Source organism: Saimiri boliviensis, chromosome 1 (genome assembly GCF_048565385.1).
Source record: "Saimiri boliviensis isolate mSaiBol1 chromosome 1, mSaiBol1.pri, whole genome shotgun sequence".
NCBI lineage: Eukaryota > Metazoa > Chordata > Mammalia > Primates > Cebidae > Saimiri > Saimiri boliviensis.
The window spans coordinates 150729637-150746887 of NC_133449.1; the positions used below are offsets into that span (position 1 = coordinate 150729637).

Sequence of the window (17251 nt, forward strand, 5' to 3'; positions counted from 1 at the left end):
TGCCTCCCAAAGTGCTGGGATTACAGATGTGAGCCACCATGCCCGGCCTAAAGTCGCAGTTTCTAAGAACCTAACAACATTTCTGTGTATGTAACAGTTTTGTGAGACATTAAGAAATAAAGTGAGTGAGGCTCTCCAGGAAATTTTTATGACTGCATATAAATCCACAATTATCTCAAAATTCAAACCACTTTCTACAGCGGGTGATAGGCTGAGCTGGTGTGGGGTTTAGGAGGCTGAGATGACAAGCCTCTGGAGGTCTGCTGTGAAGAGGGACTGGAAGTTGAGCCCCGAGTCACTGTGCAACAACCGTGGTTGTGTCCACATGGGGTCGGGTTGCCCCAAAGCCCACCCTGCCTTGAGCTGTGGATGGCAGGACGTGCCACCCCTGCAGGCCTTGTTCCTGCACACAGATGTGTGCACCCACCACTGCCCACAGCTTTTCAATCACTCTAAGCTTCGTGCATCTGCTGTGGCTTTAGGCAGTCTGTGCATTTCAATCCCAGCAGGCCGGATGTGCCTTTCCTCCTATGCCTGTGTATCCCCTTCCTTGACTTTCAAAAAACATTTTTTTAAGCAAATGGTTTGCTTATTAGTTCCAAATATCAAACCCAAGGATTTCTGAGTATTGGCCATTTAAAGCCAGCCAGATGCACCAGTGCAGGTGGGTAAGGTGACTAGTAGGTCACACCAAGGTAGAGGGTGCAGGAGAGGGGTTTGAATTCCTGCACTCTGTAGCCATTCCTCCTGCTCCAGGAACTTCTGGCAAACACATGACTGTCTCCCCAGCCTGTTAAAACTGAGACATGGTGGGAGCTCCTACTGAATGCCAGCCACCATCCATCCTGTGGGTGGTGGACGTGAGTGAAGGATCCCCAAAGCCCAGAGTGGGCCTGGCCAACACGAACATGGGCAGCAGGACACAGTCACAGCAATGCCCTGACCGACACCAGCCTCAAGCCCCACTCCTTGCCCACCTGCCACGTGCAAGGCATGGCGCCCACTCCCCAAGGAAAGGTAGCCTAACAATCTGCTTGTTGCTCCCTCAGCAAACAATCCCACCAGCTGCCCACCCAGCCCAATGCAGCCATCTGTCAATCATGGCCAAGGGCAGTTTCCCCAGGGGCCCCACTTGTTCTGCCATTGATGCCCACCTCTGCATGCACCAATGCCCACCTCTGAGTACACCAATGCCCACCTCTGAGTGCACCGATGCCCACCTCTGAGTACACCAATGTCCACCTCTGCGTCTGCCAATGCCCACCTCTGAGTGCACCAATGCCCACCTCTGCATGTGCTGGCCAGTTCTCCCTATCTCCTCACTCACCTGTCAGATGCTAAATGCCCAACCAGGAAGCCACTGAGTATGCAAGGATTGCCAGGTGCAGCTTTATGTGGTTGTTTAAATATATCTTGATGGAGCTTCCCCAAAAAAGATGGCAGATGGAAGGTCCTCTTTTCCCTTTAGAGACCTCTCAAATGATAGTAAAATGAAAATATATACATATATACATCCACCACAAAGACCAGAAAGTCAGGAACGCCATCCAAGATTTCTAGAAAACAGACAATGAACCAAAGCACGGAATTTGACATTTGGACAAAGTAAGAGGCAGCCTGGGGTATGTGAAGCAGGTTCTCCCCAATCCAGAGAGGGAACTGTTCGTGCTGCAGAACCCCATGGGACAGAGAACAGAGGTGGTGAAAGTCATCAAGATCCAGACTCAGGACCACAGGAGCCCGGGAGCCAAGCAGCCCCCCAAGGCCAGGAGCCCAGGTATCCTGTTGCTGCTCCTCCTCTTCCCTTTTACTGTGGAAATTCCCAAACTACACAAGAGTAGAGAGAGTAATTCAATGAATCACCAAACGCCCATCACCCACCCTCAACAATTATCAAAACGGAGCCAGTCCTATTTCATTTCACTTCCACTCCCTTCACACACACACACACACACACACACACACACAGACACAGGATGGAAGCAAATCTCAGATATAGCATTTCATTTTAAATACTTCAATATCTATATCTAAAATACAACTTGTTAAAACATAACCACAATCCCCATTATCACCTGCTATCAGTTGGATATGACTTGTCCCTCCTAAAATTTGATCCTCAATGTGGTGGTGTTGGGAAGTACATGAATGCAACTTTTTATATTAATATAATTCATGTTACATATAAAATATAATATACATATAACAGTGGGAAGATACACCATGAAAATATCTAAAAAGAGACAAAAAGAGAAAAAAACATGCGTGTATGCATATATGTGTGTGTATATATATATATGACATGTTTTTATATATATACATATTCCAAAAACATCCCAGGAAGCTCAATCTCATTAATAGCAATTCCAGAAGACAAAATAAAATAGAAACTTGCCAGAAATAAAAGAAAAATTTCCCTAAACTGAAGAATATGAGTGTCTTGGTTGACGTAGCCCACAAGATTTTCAGTCCTAGTTAAAGGACTTCCAGGGATGAGAATTTTCCAAAAGCTCCCATAGAGAAAAGTCAGGTGACCTACAATGGGCTGACAATAAGAATGACTCAACCTTCTCAAAAGAAACACTAGATACTAGAAGACTATGAAATGAAGCCTCCAACATTCTGAAGGAAACTTCCTTTCAACCTAGACCTTTATACCCAGCTGAATTAGCCTTCATGTTTGTAGTTATAATAAAGACAGTATTATATTTGACCAATATACTTGATTGATCATTTTTACCTTTCAGAATGTACTTACAGACAAAACATAAAAGGCATAATTCTAGTTTTTGAAAAAATATAAATTTCAAGGAGAAGACAGAAACCCAGAGAGGTGAACACAGTGCTTGGAACCACGAGAAGTATCTAGAACAAGCAGCTGAGAAGCTGACAAGCTGAGCTTTCAACAGATTTACAGAGGTAGGAAAGACCAAAACTGAAACTTAGGGTCTGTCTGGAAAAAGAAATCCTTGTAAATCCTCCAGATTTTGTGCTGTGGCTCAAAAGATTTTGTGTGGACATTGGAAGGAAGGATGAGCTGCGATTAAGCCAGCCTCCCAGGGACTGAATCCCAGCTCAAATCGTCTTAGTCCCTAATTGAATCAGGGTGATCCATGATTGCTAGTACCTCTAGGTTAGCCATTTTTCCAAAGCAATTATAGATTCTCTCAAAAGGAATATATCAGCCTCAAATTTGCTCTTTAATTTTTCACATGTAATGTTGGGAACCCAATCAAAAATAACTCAGATACAAAAAGACAAGATCATGTAACCAAAACCCAAGAGAAGCAATAGACAATGCAGAGATATCTTCAGGGGATGCAGATCATGAAATTAATGGACATAGACTTCAAAATTATTGTGCTCAGTATGTTCAAGGAAATAAAAGATGAAATTGAGAACACTGGCGCAGAACTAAAGAAAAAAATTTTAAGCCAAATGGAAATGCTAGAATCAAAAAAACATAATAATTGGAACTAAGAATTTGGTGGATGGGTTTAACAGCAGATGAGAAACACAAGGGAAGAAATTAATAACCTGGAAAATAGATTAAAATATCCAGACTTAAGTACGAAGACAGAAAAGGAAAGCAACTATAGAAAAGTGCTGAAGGGCATGTGAAATATGGTAAAAAAAAAAAAAAAGAAAAAAACTCCAATTTATGTGAATTAAATTCCAGATGGAAGAGAGAGAATATGGCAGAAGCAATGTTTGAAAAGATAATTAAGAATTTTCCTAAACTAATAAACGACATCAGGCCATAGATTCAAGGAGTGCACAATCTCCCATGCCAGACAAACCAGCACAGCATGGTAAACCACAGGAGCCAAAGACAGAAAAACCTAAAATGCAGCCAGAAAAAAAAGACATTACCTTCAAAAGGGCATCACAGACCTGATGGCTGACTTCTCAACAGAAACAACAGAAATCCGAAAACAAGAAAGACAGCACTGAGGTTCTACTCCTAATTCAGTACTGCCAACTTAGAATTCTATACCCAGTGAAAATAGCCTTCAAAAATGAGGCTGAAATAAAGACATTCGAAGACAAACACACTAAGAAAATCCATTATCAAGAGGCCTGCTGGCAGGAAAACACTAGGAGACATACCTCAGACAGAAAGAAAATGACCCATGGGGGAAACCTGGAAATGCTGGAAGAAGTAAACCAAAGAAAGTGGAAGCATGGGGTAAATCTACACACATGCTAGCCACATAAAATACAACACAGGCCTGGTGCAGTGGCTCATGCCTATAATCCGATTGCTTTGGTAGGCCAAGGTAGGCAGATTGCCTGAGGTCAGGAGTCCAAGACCAGCCTGGCCAACATGGTAAAACCCTGCCTCTATTAAAAATACAAAAATTAGCCAGGTATGGTGGCAGGCACCTGTAATCCCAGCTACTCAGGAGGCTGAGGCAGGAGAATCACTTGAATGTGGGAGACAGAGGTTGCAAGGAGCCAAGATTGCACCACTGCACTCTAGTCTGGGTGACAGAGCAAGACTTTCCTCAAAAAAAAAAAAAAAAAAAAAAAAGGCCGGGCACGGTGGCTGATGCCTGCAATCTCAGCACTTTGAAAGGCCAAGGTGGGTGGATCACCTGAAGTCAGGAGTTGAAAACCAGCCTGGTTAACATGGTGAAACCCCCGTCTCTACTAAAATGCAAAAAAGGTGCTGGGCATGGTGGCATGTGCCTGTAATCCCAGCTACCCTGGGGGCTAAGACAGGAGAATTGCTTGAACCCAGGAGGCGGAGGTTGCAGTGAGCCAAGAGTGCACCACTGCACACCAGCCTGGGCAACAGAGTGAGACTCCGTCTTAAATAAAGAAAAATACAAGACAGATTGCACACTCCCCTGCTCAGTGGAACCCTCCAATTGCCTCCGATCCGAGTTGAAACAGAACTGTTTTTGTCCACAGGCAAGGCCCTGTATAACCTGCCCTCAGCTCCATTCTCCTCGCCTGCCCCAGGGCTCTCTGCTGTCCTCCCACAGAAAACACATTCCCACCATTCACTTGTGATTCTCCGCCAAGGGCAGCCCTCCTAGGTATCTTGGAGATCCCTCCCTTCCCTCCCCAAGTCTTCACTCAAATGTGACCCTCTCAGTGCAGGAAAACCTCCCAACACAACCATGCAACAAAAGAAAAAGAGGAAGAGCGGGAGGAGGGGGAGAAGGAGGGAGGGGGAAGAGAGCCTGCATATAAAAAAGAACCCAAGGCCAGGCGCGGTGGCTCACGCCTGTAATCCCAGCACTTTGGGAGGCCGAGGCGGGTGGATCACGAGGTCGAGAGATCGAGACCATCCTGGTCAACATGGTGAAACCCCGTCTCTACTAAAAATACAAAAAATTAGCTGGGCATGGTGGTGCGTGCCTGTAATCCCAGCTACTCAGGAGGCTGAGGCAGGAGTATTGCCTGAACCCAGGAGGCAGAAGTTGCAGTGAGCCGAGACTGCACAATTGCACTCCAGCCTGGGTAACAAGAGTGAAACTCCATCTCAAAAAAAAAATAAAAATAAAAAAGAACCCAAAGAGAACACGTTTTAAAGAGCTAAGGGAGGGAGGCGGGGCACAGTGGCTCACACCTGTAATCCCAGCACTTTGGAATGCCAAGGCAGGAGGATCACTTGATGCCATGAGTTTGAGACCAGCCTGGGCAACATGGTGAAACCCCGTTTCTACTAAAAATACAAAAATTAGCCGGGAGTGGTGGCAGGTGCCTATAGTCCCAGCTACCAGGGAGGCTGAGGCAGGAGAATCACTTGAACCCAGGAGGCAGAGGTTGCAGTGAGCCGAGACTGCATCATTGCACTCCAGCCTGGGTGACACAGCAAGATTCCAACCCCCCTCAAAAAAAAAAAAAGACCTGAGAAGGGAAGAGGGTAAGAGTTGAAAACAAGCTGCTGGGTGCTATGCTCACTACCTTTCTATCCATGAAACGAGCCTGCGGGTGATGGAGAAACCCAGCCAAAGATCAGGAGCTCTCTACCAACAGAGGCATCTCCTCTAGAAAACAGTGAGATCCTCCCTGGGTGGCGGGATTATTCAGACCCCAGACATCAGCGTCACACAACATTCCCACATAAGAAACCTGCACATGTACCCCTGAATCTAAAATAAAAGTTGGGGAAAAAAAGAAGCCAGTAACAACAACAAAATAATTTTCAAGTGCTGAGCAGTTGGTATCAGGGTGGAGTTTCTTCAACTTCATGCATGTTGGTATAATGTTCACGCAACACAAATTAATTGGAAGGAACTATGTCGTAATAAAAGTAAAATATTGTGTGCCACTGTGCAGACATAAATACCGCTAAAACCACCTAAATAAATAACAAGTCCCAGGAGCAATGCCCCCACCAGCTGCACACAGGAAGACGGGGCTCCTCGAGAAGGGGCTGGGGCTTCTCAGACACTCAGAGGCCTGATGCCTGGGCTGTAATATAACACAGCGCCCAGCAGTCCTGAATGGGTGCCAGCTCCCAGGGTGACCGGTCTCCACTGCACCCTCTTCACCAGGCCTGGCGGTTGGCATCACCACTGCCGGCCACCACATGCTTCTGTTAGCCTGCACTTAGGAATCTTCCTTCCCAGGGGCCCATCTGTCCACTACAACTCCAACCCAAAGGGTCCTGTGCCCAACCCAAACTGGTCAAGGGAAATGGGTTTCCATCGATGAAATGAGCCTGTAGATGATGGGGAAACCCGGCCAGACAAAGATCAGGAACTCTACCAACAGAGATGTCTCCTCTAGAAAACAGTGAGATTCCAAATCCCCTGCATCATCGGGAGGGGTGCGGCAGAGTGGCTTTGATGGAGAGGGAGTGTCTCCACTCCCGTGGATGAAGACGCTGCCAGGACCACCCAGCCCACCACATCCATCCAGGGAGAACAAAAGAAGATAAGAGCCCAGCTTTACTGGTGGATCCACGTCCACACGTCCTTCCGCCTACACGAAGTCCTTCTGGACTCCCCAGAGTGGGACGGAAGCCCTGCCATGTGCTGAATGGCACATGGCCTTCGTCCCAATCTCCACGGAGCTGTGGCAAGCCCAGCGCCATGACCTCACACCGTCAAGAGTGGCTCTCTCATGAACCCCAGGGAGGGGAAGCCATGGGGCCGAGGGGATGGACCCAGGGGCTCTGCAGATGCCGGCAATCACCACCCGTGGAGGATGGTGTGTCCCCAGAACTCCCTGCCAAAGTAAACACCTCACCTCTCTCTGGTCACCATGGCAACGGGCCATCTCACAATCTCTCAGGATGGCACAGAGCCTCCCTGGAGCTGCGAGTCGCTTGCTCACATCCATCCCCAGGCTGAATCACTGGGAGACGGAGACTAAGGGTGAGATGCTGCAACGATGTTCTCATGCCTTTGTGTCCTTCTAATCCACCTGAGGGATTGGCTGTATGGGACCTGCTCTTAGGGAAATCATCACATTGTCATTGACTGCTCCTACACAAACTGGGAGGTCTCACTAGAAATGGCAGGTGGGGTCAGGCGCGGTGGCTCACACCTGTAATCCCAGCACTTTGGGAGGCCGAAGTGGGCGGATCACCTGAGGTCAGGAGTTTGAAACCAGCCTGGCCAACATGGTGAAACCCCGTCTCTGCTAAAAATACAAAAATTAGCCAGGCATGGTGTCAGGCACCTGTAATCCCAGCTACTCAGAAGGCTGAGGCAGGAGAATCGCTTGAGGCCAGGAGGCGGTGGTTGCAGTGAGCTGAGATGGTGCCATTGCACTCTAGCCTGGTCAACAAGAGCAAAACTACATCTCAAAAAAAAAAGGGGGGGTGGGGAGAAAGAAAAGAAATGGCAGGTACATCTCAAGTGAGGGTCTCTGAGCCTTTGTATAAATTACCAGAAATAGCAGCAATAATAGGTATGAGTCGGCAGGAACTTGAAACCTGGGAATTGAGAGAGGGCGGTTGAGACCGCTCCCCCCACAGTGGTGCAAATTGTTTGTATCAACACCAAGGCTCTGCAGTCGCCCGGGAGGAACAGAAGTCAGCAGGCAAAACTGCACTCATACCAGAGTAATTTTCAGGCAGTTCACACTGCCTCCTGGAGGGCAGGGAGGCCGGAACACAGCCCGAGGCTGACCCAGGGACTTGACGCAGCCTCAGGGAACGGGGAAGGGCAGGTTCTCCACCTCAGAGTAGGGAAAACCTGAGACTGCATCCCAGATGCCCTGCAGACTGGAAGGGGCCGAGAACAGGAGTTTGTTTGAGCAAGTGAGTGGGATTTTTTTTTTTTTTTTTTTTTTTTTTTTTTTTTTTTGAGACAGAGTCTCACTCTGTCACCCAGGCTGAAGTGCAGTGGCACAACCTCGGCTCACTGCAAACTCCACGTCCCGGGTTCAATCAATTCTCCTGCCTCAGCCTCCCGAGTAGCTAGGATTACAGACACCTGCCGCCACACCCAGCTAATTTTTGTACTTTTAGTAGAAATGGGGTTTCTCTATGTTGGCCAGGCTGGTCTCAAAGCCCTGATATCAAGGGATCCTCCTGCCTTGGCCTCCCAAAGTGCTGGGATTACAGGCATGAGCCACTGTGCCTGGCTGGAATTTTTTTTTTTTTAATGGAGGTAAAAGTCATATAACTTAAAGTTAATAATTAACTGTGTTAAAGTGTACAATTCAGCCACACTGACACATTCAGAGAGCTGTGCCTGGGTGGTCGAGGCTGCAGTGAGTTATGATCACACCACTATACCCCAGCCTGGGTGACAGAGCAAAACCCTACCCCAAAAATAAATAAGTAAATAAAAATTAAAATTGGCCAGGCGCGGTGGCTCACGCCTGTAATCCCAGCACTTTGGGAGGCTGAGGCGGGTGAATCACAAGGTCAAGAGATCGAGACCATCCTGGTCAACATGATGAAACCCCGTCTCTACTAAAAATACAAAAATCAGCTGGGCATGGTGGCGCGTGCCTGTAACCCCAGCTACTCAGGAGGCTGAGGCAGGAGAATTGCCTGAACCCAGGAGGCGGAGGTTGCGGTGAGCCGAGATCACGCCATTGCACTCTAGCCTGGGTAACAAGAGCAAAACTCCGTCTCAAAAAAAATGAATAAATAAAATTAAAAAGCTCTATTGACACCACCAGTGGCTGGCTAAGGTGCTTTATTTGGTCACAATTCCTGTAGCTTGCTGACTCTGATGGGCTCTGTCTTGTGACCTTGCCCAGCTCACTCGACACTGTTTCTGCCTCCACTCTGATCTCCATCATGGAACGCAAGGTCATCATAATTTAGATGGCGCTACTTAAGTTTGGGAATACGGCATTTCTGACCCCTTCCTGACCAGCACGGGGCTCTCTCTTTGGTGAGCTGAGGGTGGCAGAGATCCTCCTCCCTTTCTCGCCAGCCACCTGTGACCCTGTATCTTCAGCCCCAAGACTGTCCCTGTACCCACCTAAAGAGCAACTGTGAGTAGCTGAGTGGTCATCTGTGATCATGACAGTTTATATAACGTGAGGATGTGGGGCTCTGACTTGTCTTGACTACATTTTTGTTGATTCGCTCAGTCATTTCTCATTTTTTCACCTGGTTCTTTTTTTTTTTTTTCTAGATGGAGTTTTGCTCTGTCACCTGGGCTAGAGTGCAGTGGCACGATCTCGGCTCACTACAACCTCCACCTCCCGGGTTCAAGTGATTCCCCTGCCTTGGCCTCTGGAGTAGCTGGGATTACGGGTGCCCACCACCACGTCTCACTATTTTTTGTATTTTTAGTAGAGATAGGGTTTTATCATATTGGCCAGGCTGGTCTCAAACTCCTGACCTCAGGTGATCTGACTGCCTCGGCCTCCCAAAATGTTAGGATTACAGGCGTTAGCCAGCATGCCTAATGCCTAATGGGACTTTTTTTTTTTTTTTTTTTTTTTTTTTTTTTTTTTTTTTTGAGATGGAGTTTCGCTCGTTACCCAGGCTGGAGTGCAATGGCGCAATCCCGGCTCACCGCAGCCTCCGCCTCCTGGGTTCAGGCAATTCTCCTACCTCAGCCTCCTGAGTAGCTGGGATTACAGGCACGCGCCATCATGCCCAGCTAATTTTTTGTATTTTTAGTAGAGACGGGGTTTCACCATGTTGACCAGGATGGTCTCGATCTCTTGACCTCGTGATCCACCCGCCTCGGCCTCCCAAGGTGCTGGGATTACAGGCGTGAGCCACCGCGCCCGGCCCCGCCTAATGGGACTTTTAATGAAGCAGCCGTGAAGGGTCACAGACCCACAGCCAAGCAGAAATATCCGCAGCTTTTGAGATCCGTGCCTGAAAGTAGTTCACGTCATAGAGGTGAGACTGGCCAGGGCCTCACAAATCTGAGAGGACCCCGGGCTCCCCCTGTGAAGGAACCAGAAGCCACTTTTCTTCGAGGAACAAGGTCAGGGTCCCATTCTCTCGTCTCAGGAGCTCTGCCTGTCCTGGCACTATGGGACTTCCCATCTTTGGCATGTAAAGGGTCAGACTAGGCAGGATATGGTAGCTCCAAACACACATGCCGCTTCGGGAGACCTTGGGAGAAAGGCGGGCGGTGAGCAGGGCTCCTCCCCAAGGCCACCACTCAGGGGTGACCCCTCACTGGCTCCGCCTCCACACATGCCAGACCGTTTTTCCCCTTCCCCTTCCCTTCTTGGGATTCCGGGAAGGCCTCTAATTTTGCAGCCCCCACTTCCTGTCTCCTGTTTTCATGCTGAGGCATTGTCTGAGCTGCAGGATAGGCTTTCCAGGTCAAAGGCATCTTCATAACAACACTGTGGGAACCAGGGTTTCCAGAAAGCTCCCTGGCCAGAATCTGCCCCAGAATCAAGTAGCCCGGCCCTGGGGATTACCCCGGTCCGGTCCCATCCTACACAAGGGGATGAAGTGCAGATGTCCAGCCCAAAAGAGAAACTATCTGGGCGGGGCCTGGGGTGGGGGTGGAATCTAAAGAGATTTTCTGGACCCGGGTTTATCCTCCCGAGAGTAGGCCGTATGCAGGAAATTACTGGCAAATGGAATTCCTTGGTCGCATCTGCAGTCCGGTTCTCAGTCCCCCAAGGACACGGCTGCCCCCTCCCACTGAAAGGGTTTTCTGAGAGGCGGCTGGTCCACCCAACCTGATGCCTTTGACAGAGGGCGTCTGGACTTCCGCGGGGCCATCCACTGCATGCTGGGCAGGTGTGAGAGGTGTTTCTGGACCATCTCCCTGGAGCAGTTCTATGAGCGACCCTAAGACACTCCCTCTGCACTCTGTGAAACCCTAAGTCTCGAGGGCCAGTTGTATTTGAGGCCAGGACCCATACATCCACCTCGCAGGGGCAAATCATCCCCAGCCATGATGCAGGGAAACTGAGGCCCAGAGACGGCAAAGGATTTGTTCAGGGGAACCCAACCATTTCAGTGGCAAGGTTGGAAGAAAAACGCAGGTCTTGATCATTTACTGAGCACTTACTGTGTACCAGTCCTCACATAGAGAGTACAACAAACAAAGAGAAAAAGGAAAGGAAAGAAGAAAAGAAAATAATTAGAAATTAACAGCCTGGGCCGGGCACAGTGGCTCACGTCTGTAATCCCGGCAGTTTGGGAGGCCAAGGCTGGCAGACCACTTGAGGTCAGGAGTTCAAGACCAGCCTGAGCCACATAGGGAGATATCATCTCTATAAAAATACTAAGAAAATTAAAAATTAAGCCGGGTGCGGTGGCTCAAGCCTGTAATCCCAGCACTTTGGGAGGCCGAGGCGGGTGGATCACGAGGTCAAGAGATTGAGACCATCCTGGTCAACATGGTGAAACCCCATCTCTACTAAAAATACAAAAAATTAGCTGGGCATGGTGGCACGTGCCTGTAATCCCAGCTACTCAGGAGGCTGAGGCAAGAGAATTGCCTGAACCCAGGAGGCGGAGGTTGCGGTGAGCCGAGATCGCGCCATTGCACTCCAGCCTGGGTAACAAGAGCGAAAACTTGGTCTCAAAAAAAAAAGAAAATTAAAAATTAAATAAATAAAATAAGATAAAACCAGCAGACGAAGATGTACATTCCAGTGAGACTAGGGACAGAGTTTACACAGGAGGGCGTGAGCACAGGCGAGGGCCCTGCTCACCTTCAGAAGCAAATGTCATGTCCATATGTGTGCCCATGTGTGCTTCCAGGTAAGTACATGTGTCAGTGTGTATGTATCTAGGTAAGCACATGTGCGAGCAAGTGCACGTGTGAGTGTGTACGTATCTAGGAAAGTACATGCGTGTGTGTGCACATCCAGGTAAGTACATGTGGGTATGTACACATCTAGGTAAGTACATGAGTGTGACCATGTGCACATATGTGTTAACGTGTACACATCCAGGTAAGTACATGAGTGAGCATGTGTACGTGTGTGTGAACATGTACATATCCAGGTAAGCACATGTGTGTGCATGTGCACATCTAGGTAAGTACACATGTGTGGACATGTACATATTAGGTATGTGTATAAGTGTGTGCACATCCAGGTAAGTACATGTGAATATTTACACATCTAGGTAAGTACATGAGTGTGACCATGTGCACATATGTGTTAACGTGTACACATCCAGGTAAGTACATGAGGGTGTGTGCATATGTGTGAACACGTACATATCCAGGTAAGTACATGTGTGTGCATGTGCACATCTAGGTAAGTACACATGTGTGGACATGTACATATCAGGTATGTGTATAAGCATGTGCACATCCAGTTGAGCGTATGTGTGAGCAAGTACATGTGCATGGAAACACACCCCTTACATCCACCACCTCGGAGTAAATTGAGCATGTCCCGGTGTGTGCACAGCTATGCATCTGGGTAAGGGCATGTGTTTTAATGCATGTGCACACACAACTCCATGTACCTTCCCCCTTGGTGGCAATAGTACAGCCTTGCCTGGGTGTGCATGTGTGTGCATCTGGGCAAGTGTTTGTACATGTCACTCACACACACAGCACACTCACTCCTTCACCCGCCATGGCAGCTGTCACCCCAAGCCACTTCTGCCACGGCAGCAGCAGCATCTGAGGATTCAGCCTCTCCCTCCTGGAGGACAGCACCCCAGCTCCAGCCTGCCACACACAGAGGCACCAGCCTTGCAGGGCAAAGGCAGAAAAGCCTGAGTTCCTAGGAATGGAGGATGAGAAAGAAGCAGAAGGCAGGGGGTCCACCATCAGAGCCAACCCCAGGAGAACCCCACACCCTGCCCCAGCACGCCAGGGGCCAGGGCCCACAGGCAAGGAGGGAAGGGTGTGGTCTCAAAGTCATGTGTGGGTTTGTGCCCAGCTCTATGACCTTGGCGAACCAACATTCTCCCTCTGAACATTCATTTTCTCATCTGTGAGATGGGAGTATAAACATCTCATCTGGCTAAGCCTGCATGAGAATTCAATGAGATAAAGTATGCAAAGCACCAAGTGCAGTGTCTGGGTGTTCCTACATTGGGAGGGACTGACTCCAAAGGCAGGAAGGCACTGATAGTGAGATCCCCTCCCAACACAGGAACACCCGGAGTAGGAAGGGCAGAGGGTACAGCTGGAAGAAGGAGTAGGCAGATACTATCTCAGGACATCACACAGTGTCATGCTCACCAAGTAGTGAGCTGGGAGGGCCAGAGGGCACTAAAGACTCTCCCTCCCTGCAAAGCTGGGACTTGGGGTTGGAGCTCAAACCGAGATCTCCTCTTCTGAGCTTGCACAAGGCAGGGTTGTGGTGAGAGGCTCTCTGAGGAGGCAGCCTTGGCCCTAAAGCAAGTGCTGAAGAGTGGCCAGCTGCAGGAGGGGTGTGGAGGATGTGCCAGGTGACAGGACAGTACTGGCCGGAGACCTTGGGTGGCTGGAGTAAAAGTAAGGGACAGAGTGGCGTGGGCTGCAGTGGAGAGCCAAGCAGGAGCCAGACTCCATGAGGCAGGAAGGAGCTTAGATTTGTTAGGAGAGCACTGGGAAGGTTTTAAGAAGGGGATGGAGTTCGATTTGTGTTTCTGGAAGATGGCTCTGTATGTGACTGATGTGAAAAATGGAGCATGGGGCCTGATGGGAAACAGAGAGGCTGCTGCAGTCATTCAGCTGAGGGGACAGTGGCTTGGGCTAGGAATGGGCTGGCGGGGGGGAAACAGTCATATTTGATTTGTGTGCTGGAGGTAGGATCTCTCTTGGATGGAGAGTGTGAGAGAAATCCCACAGAGGAGAAAGTACAAAATGGGGGTCCCCGGATTCTATGAACTGATACAAGTGCGAGGTTCAACCCCAAGTTTCATAGGCACAGTAAACAGAGAACCACAGCAAAAGTGCTGAGGACCGAGCTGCAAGTAAAACAATGTCCAAGTCCCAGACCAGCCCCCAAGCAACCCACACAAGGCTGCACCAAAGCAGTGCAGCAAAGGCCCAGAAATGGAACTCATGTTGGTGTCGTCACCCACGAAGGGCGTCACCCATTCAGAACTTGCAGTCTGAACCTCATCAGTTGATTTCCTGCTAAAACAAACAAAAATATCAACCTTCTCCATAGGATTTTAATGGGACCCAAAGCTTGACAAAATAATAAAGAAAAATGTCCAGAATATAATCCAGTTACTTCACAAATTACTCAACAGATCAAGAACTAGGAAAATCTGACCCATTCTAAAAAGAAAAGACAATTCATGGCTAACAACCTCAAGATGCTGGAGATCATCGGATCATCAGATTAACACTCTAAAGCAGCAATTTTAACTATTTTCCATGAAGTGAAGGTGAATACTCTTGGAATTGGCAGGGGAATTATCAGCAAATAAATCAAATTTATTTCAAAAGCAAAAAGGAAGAAGAAGAAAGAAGAAGGAGAAGAACAGGAGAAGGAATAGGAAGAGGAGGAACTATTAAATAAAAATTTTAGAACTGAAAAATAAATACAAATTTTCAAACTAAAAAATAAAGTAACAAAATTTTAAATTCACTAGATGGGATCAGTCACAGAATGGATATAACAGAGGAAAGAGTTGGTAAGTTTGAAGACAGATCAACAGAAATCATCCCACCAAAAAGACAGGTGAGCAGGGCATGGTGTCTCATGCCTGTAATCCCAGCACTTTGGGAGGCCGAGGCAGGTGGATCACCTCAGGTCAGGAGTTTGAGACCAGCCTGGCCAACATAGCGAAAACCCATCTCTACTGAAATACAAAAATTAGACAGGCATGGTGGCACGCATCTGTAATCCCAGCTACTTGGGAGCCTGAGGCAGGAGAATCGCCTGAACCCAGGAGGTGGAGGTTGTGGTGAGCCAAGATCACACCACTGCACTCCAGCCTGGGTGACAGAGTGAGACTCCAAAAAGAAAAGGAAAAAGAAAAGAAAAGAGATTTAACAGAGCCTCAGGGAATTGTGGGAAAATATTTAAAAATCTAACATATGTGTCACTGGAGTCCCTGAAAGAGAGGAGAAAGAGAATTGTACAGAAAAAAAAAAATATGTGAAGACATGATGGTTGAAAACTTCTCAAATATACTGAAAAGAATTAATGTACTGATTCAAAATCAAAGGAAAACAAGATAAGCTCAAAGAAAATCAAACTCACATTGTACTCAAACTTTGAGAAATAAAATACACAGGAAAAATCATGAAAAAAGCCAGAGAAAAGAAATATAAAACTAAGTGAATGAGGCCAAAAGCCTGATTTGTCATCAGAAACCATGAAGTGGAACAGTATCTTTAAACTGCTGAAATAAAATCACTCTCCACTCAGAATCCTATATTCAGCAAACATCTCCTTCAGGAATGAAGGCAAACCAGAGAGATTCTCAGATGAAGGAAACTAAGAATCTGTCACCAGCAGTCTTGCTCTAAGAATGCTAAAGCAAGTTCTTCAGGCATGGGGAAATCACCCCAGAGGGAAAGAAAAACACTTCAGGAACCACAGAAGGGCAACAGAAATGGTAAATACCCAGGTATGTCTTCTAAACTCATTTCCCCTCTTAAAGTATGTGAAAATGTTCAAATAAAAATATAACATTGTCAAGGGAGTAGGGGAAGGTTCAACGTGTGCAAATGTGGTATATACAACAACCAGAAATAATATGGGGAAGGTAAATGGGCTGACATGATGGCAAGCTTGTATGTTTTACTTGAAATGGTAAAATAATAATTCTAAAAAGTCTGTATAAAGTTATTATTATATTGTAATGCCTATAGCAATCAATTAAAGAAAAGCAGCAAAAAAAACCAAGTACTAAAAAATAATCAAATAATCTAAAGGAAGGAAAAAAGAAACATAGGAAGAAAAACCAGAGAAAGCAAATAGAAAAATAATTAAATGGGAGACCTAAATCCAGCCATATCAATAATTACATTAAATATATATGACTTATAAATGAGGTAATATATATAAAAGTAACTATCTTAAGAAATAATGGTTGAGAACTTCCCAAATTTCTTGAAAGACATAAATGTATATCAAGATCTGCAAAGGGAAACAAGACAAACTCAAAGAAAAATCATACTAAGACATACTATACGTACTGCATATACAGCAATAGATGGTACTTTCTTTTTAAAAAAATGTGAATAGTCTAAACACACCAATTAAAAGACAGAAACTGTCAAATTACATAAAAAATGAAAACCAAGTATATGCTATCTGTAAGAATCACATTTTATTGATATAGCTGAAATAAGAGGATAGAAAAAGATTAATCACATAAATCCTAATAATGTGGCTGTATTAATATCAGATAAAGCAGACTTCAGAACAATGAAAATTACAAGGAACAAAGAGAAACACTGAATAATGATAGGAGGGTTTATACACCAGGAGAACATAGTAATAATCCCAAATGTATATGCAACTAATAACAGAGCTCCAAAAGACATAAGGCAAAAACTGGTAGAATTTAAGGAGGAATAGACAAATATACAATTATAATTGGAAGTTTCAATGCTGTTCTTTGTAGTAAGTATAGCAAGAGGCCAGAAAATGAGCAAGAATGCAAAAGACTCACCTGAACAGCCCCTCAAACAACTAGACCTCACCAACATCTACAGAACATACCACCCAACAGCGGCACACATTGATTCCAAGGGCACATGTGACATTCACCGAGATAAAGCATATTATTAGCCAAAAAGCACACCTTAACAAAATAAAGATTTAAAACCATACAAAGTATGTTCCCTGACCATAATTGAATTAAACTAGAAATAAATAATAGAGAGATATCCAAAAAAACCCAAATATTTGGAAATTAAACAACAAATTTCTAAATAAGAGGAAATCTCAAGGGAAAATAGAGAAAATCAATGAAATT

At 46.5% G+C, this 17251-nt stretch overlaps 1 protein-coding gene across 1 annotated transcript in view; it reads right to left on the bottom strand.

Annotated features, from left to right (window-relative positions):
- The window catches only part of PRKAR1B (protein kinase cAMP-dependent type I regulatory subunit beta), a 152677-nt gene that overhangs the window by 129668 nt on the left and 5758 nt on the right, over nucleotides 1–17251 (bottom strand). The gene's annotated exons all lie outside the window — the stretch shown is intronic.